Source organism: Orycteropus afer, unplaced genomic scaffold (assembly GCF_000298275.1).
Source record: "Orycteropus afer afer isolate SDZICR_OR568_19922 unplaced genomic scaffold, OryAfe1.0 scaffold00201, whole genome shotgun sequence".
Classification (NCBI taxonomy): Eukaryota; Metazoa; Chordata; class Mammalia; order Tubulidentata; family Orycteropodidae; genus Orycteropus; species Orycteropus afer.
Window position 1 is genome coordinate 1,822,156 of NW_006921788.1, and position 2,159 is coordinate 1,824,314.

At 38.5% G+C, this 2,159-nt stretch overlaps 1 protein-coding gene across 1 annotated transcript in view; it reads right to left on the minus strand.

The window, feature by feature from the left end:
- Nucleotides 1-2,159, minus strand: part of PRICKLE2 (prickle planar cell polarity protein 2) — a 114,567-nt gene that overhangs the window by 17,440 nt on the left and 94,968 nt on the right. The gene's annotated exons all lie outside the window — the stretch shown is intronic.

Sequence of the window (2,159 nt, forward strand, 5' to 3'; positions counted from 1 at the left end):
TGTCTTTGGTTTTGATGAGTTTGATTATGTGTCTTGGTGATTTTCTTTTGGGGTCTATCCTGTTTGGGGTTCATTGGACTTCCTGAATGGATATATTCTTATCTTTCATCATATCAGGGAAGTTCTCCTCCAGCAAATCTTGGACAATTTTCTCAGTGGTTTTGTTTTTCTCTTCCTGTTTTGGAATTCCAATGGCATGTAAGTTATTCCTTTTGATGGTATTCCATACAAACCTTAGGTTTTCTTCATTTTGTTTTGATTTTTTTCTGATTGATACCTTTCCAAAGAAGTATTCAGGTATTTGTCTTTAATCTCATTAATTCTGTCTTCCATTGCATCAATTCTAGTCCTTTTCCCTTCCAATGTGTTATCTATTTCTGACAATTTAGTATTAATATTCTGGATTTCTGTCTCTAGATTTAGAATTATTTCTAATTTTTCATTTATTTTGTCATTTTGTTCTTGTGTTTTCTTCCAAAATTCTTGTAAGGTTTTTTCTGTGTTTTCTTTTATCTGTCTCTCAATCCTTTGAAGATACCTAAATATAATGCTTTTGAATTCCTTATCAGAGAGTTCCAATGCTGCTTCTTCTTGAGGAATGTGTTCTGGGTCTGTATCCGGCTCCCTTGTTTCTACCACTTTATCCTGCTTCTTTGTGTGGACTGTGATGGTCTGTTGTCTCCTAGGCATCGTGGTGTTGTTGTATTTTGATCTCTGTTAACTGTTTTTGAAGAGTAGCCAAGGGTGATTCATGCTCTTCTTGGTGGTTTTTTATCATTGGTCCATTGGTGGAGAAGGAAGTAGTGGCTCTTGCTCAGTAAGTGAAGTTTCAGGAGTTGTGGGTGTAATTGTGTCTTATGGTGACTGTTGTCTCCCACTTAGTTAGACACAAATTACAATGGAATAACCATCAAAAAACTAAAAGCACAAGGACAAAAAAACACATCATATACTCACACAGGAACAGTAACCAAAAAAAGAAAATAGGGAAAAACAAGAGGAAAAAACAAGGAAACCTGCAATATCTGGGGATAAGGCACTAAGAGAAAAAACGTAGAGAAGGAGAATAATGGAGGGAAAAAAAATGAGAAAATGTAAAAAGAAAAACAAGGCATGGGGTTAACCATTAGAAAAAAAGGAGGAAAAAAAAACCAAAAACAACAACAACAACAACAAAAAAAAAACCACTTAAACCTAAAAAAACAAAAAATTTTTTTTTTAAAAAAATTTCAACCAGGAACAGGGAAAAGAAAAAAAGCTGAAAACAGGGACCTGGGAGGGGAAGATTAAGAATAATACTAAAAAGGACAAAAGTATCAATAATAATAGTTGTTTAAAAACAGACAGTAGAAGCAAACTAATCACCAGAAAAAAAGAAAGTGAAAAAGAAAAAAAAAAAAAATCGGTGGAGGATAGGGCAGGGCACCCAGGCTTCCGCCTGAGCACACAGACTGTGATGGAGTTCCTGTGGACCCAGAATGTAGGTGGGAGTGGGGGATGGCCGCACCTCCATTCACCAAGCAGGTATGGGGAATAAGAGTAACAAGAGGAAAGTGGTACCTTTTCAGCCTTGCAGGTCCGGAGTGACCTTGGGGTTGCTGGAAAGCAGAATGTGTTCTTAAGCCCCAGGAATCTGCGAGCACACTGTCTCTTTAAATATTCATAATAGTCAAGCTGCTTTTAAGCCTTCAAAATGGCGGTGCCCTCTGGACCGGCAAAAGTCCACAGCTCAGCCTGCCTTTGTCTTCACCTTCTCTGTTTATTCCCCAGCCACCAGAGCAGTCCTCTGTGTAGTTCCTGTCTAGCAGGGCTGATTTTTAGGTTAATTCTTAGGTCCTACCACCACTCGGGACTCTCCAAGCTGTTTGTGCCATCAGGATTGCTCAGGATCGCTGCCAGACCACAGCTCTGTATGTCTCCGTTTTTTGGTATTTTCATGCAAATTCTTCTACTAGTTGAGGTTTAGTCCACTTCTATATCTTCCCCTTCAAGGCTCAGGGGTCCAGGATTATCTTCTGTGTCTGTGTTAATTGGTTTCCCTTTTCTTTGTTGAAGAGGGTCTGTGCAGTCTTTCTGTCTAGTCCACCATCTTTGTAGCTGAGTACTTTAATAAATTTGTTTCCTGGACATATGAAGATGATGTCTCAGAATTCTTTCCA